This window comes from Schistocerca piceifrons, chromosome 1, assembly GCF_021461385.2.
Source record: "Schistocerca piceifrons isolate TAMUIC-IGC-003096 chromosome 1, iqSchPice1.1, whole genome shotgun sequence".
In the NCBI taxonomy this organism is placed as follows: Eukaryota; Metazoa; Arthropoda; class Insecta; order Orthoptera; family Acrididae; genus Schistocerca; species Schistocerca piceifrons.
This window is the reverse complement of record NC_060138.1, coordinates 189,817,399-189,819,730: the sequence shown is the minus strand read 5'-3', so window position 1 is coordinate 189,819,730 and position 2,332 is coordinate 189,817,399. Positions and strand designations below refer to the sequence as shown.

Genomic DNA, 2,332 nt, shown 5'->3' with positions numbered 1-2,332 from the left:
GGACGGTCAACACCGTGGTTCCTGGTGTGTCCGCTGTGCCGTGCGTGTGATCATTGCTTGTACAGCCCTCTCGCAGTGTCCGGAGCAAGTATGGTGGATCTGACACACCAGTGTCAATGTGTTCTTTTTTCCATTTCCAGGAGTGTAATAGTCTCAATTCGGTGAGGAAGGAAGTCCGCAAGTTTCTTCCGGCATGCTTGAATGAGTAGGCTGAAGTCATAGCACGGAGAACAGCCCCAAAACATCAGAAAAGCGCCTACGACTTGAATTGGATCCTCCACACATTGCGGCTTAAATGCCTGTTTGGGACATCTGTGCACTCGATGCCACGCATCGTCTGAGAAGACCGAAATAGTGACTTTAGTCCGCCACCGGCCGTTTCCGTGTCGTGTTGCCGCTACAAGATGTACAGTATTATTGTGCTGCTGTGATCATCTGAATAAACTGAAAATACGGATAGCATCAAAATATGGTTTAGAATCGTCGCCACGATTGGTGGATATTATCGCTGCTGTACCACTTGACCACAAGAAGACTTTGTTGCCAAAATTGAAAGCAAAACCAATCAGGACTGCAAGTGGGATTGCAGTGGTTGTTGTGATGTGCAAACCACATCGCTGTCCACACATCAGTATGACTGCTAACATATGTGTGTATTGTCCTGGAGGTCCAGACTCTGAATTTGAGTATTCAACACAATCTCACACAGGATATGAACCAACATCCATGCGAGCCATAAGAGCACGATATAATCCATATTTACAAACAAGACATAGAGTTGAATAATTGAAGCAGCTTGGCCACACTGTAGATAAAGTTGAATTTATAGTCATGAGTGGAACCTTTATGTGCTTGCCAGAGGATTACAGAGATTATTTTATTAGAAATTTACATGATGCTCTATCTGGACACACTAGCAACAATGTGGATGAAACTGTGAAATATTCAGAGAAAAGTAAGACTAAATGCATTGGAATTACTGTTGAAACTAGGCCAGATTATTGTCTCAAAAGACATTTGTCAGGTATGTTGACATATGGATGCATTCGTCTAGAGATTGGAGTCAAATCTGTATATGAGTATGTTGCAAGAGACACAAATAGGGGACGCACAGTGAAAGCAGTCTGTGAGAGCTTCCATTTGGCAAAAGATGCTGGATTTAAGGTGGTTGTTCATATGATGCCAGATCTTCCAAATGTTGATTTTGAAAGAGACATTGAAGAGTTTATAGAATTCTTTGAGAATCCAGCATTTCGAGCAGATGGTTTAAAGATTTTTTATCCAACACTAGTGATTCGTGGCACAGGACTTTATGAACTCTGGTAAACTGGAAGGTACAAAAGTTACCCACCAAGCACACTCGTTGACCTTGTTGCACGCATTCGTGCACTTGTACCTCCGTGGACATGAGTGTACAGGGTGCAGAGGGACATCCCCATGCCGTTAGTGAGCTCTGGAGTTGAACATGGAAATTTGAGAGAACTGGCCTTAGAAAGAATGAAGGATCTAGTTACTAGTTGTCGAGATGTTAGAACAAGAGAGGTTGGAATACAAGAAATTCATCACAAAGTTCGACCCTATGAGGTAGAACTGATTAGAAGCGATTATGTTGCAAATGGTGGCTGGGAAACAATTTCTGTCTTATGAAGATCCTGAGCAAGATATCCTTGTTGGTCTTCTTCGCTTACGAAAGTGCTCAGAGGAAACATTTAGGTCCGAACTTAAGGGTGGAGTTTCAATAGTTCGTGAACTTCACGTTTATGGTAGTGTAGTACCAGTGAATGCACGTGATCCTACAAAGTTTCAGCATCAAGGATTTGGAATGTTACTTATGGAAGAAGCTGAAAGGATTGCGATCTGTTAAAATAGCAGTAATATCAACTGTTGGCACCAGGAATTACTACAGGAAAATTGGATACGAACTTGATGAGCCATACATGTTAAAGTCATTACTGTGATCAGATTACAATGAACTTTATTTATGTAAAGTATTTAAAATAAAAGAGTTTAAAATAAAAAAAATGTCAGTTTACAAGAAAGCCGACTCGAAATGTCGATCGCAGGTATTTGCTTTCGCAGTGCTCGCTCGGAAATTGGTTGACATGGGTCTGCATTCACTGACGGCTGCAGTTCCTGTTGTTTTATCTGTAGGCACGCGACAGCATGCTCTACCTAAAATGTACCAAAATGCCTCGCATAAACATGCGATTTTTCGGGGGCTCATAACTCGATTTCTTCTGGTAACAGAAAGGTAGGGTCTAGCGTTTTGGATAGTCCTTGAACCAGGGACCATCTGTACACCCAGCCAGATAATCGTCTTACTGTAACTACC

The 2,332-nt window shown here is 42.1% G+C and overlaps 1 pseudogene; it reads left to right on the top strand.

Moving 5' to 3' along the window:
* Positions 1–438: 438 nt before the first annotated feature.
* Positions 439–1,958, top strand: LOC124804896 (annotated as a pseudogene).
* Positions 1,959–2,332: the final 374 nt, after the last annotated feature.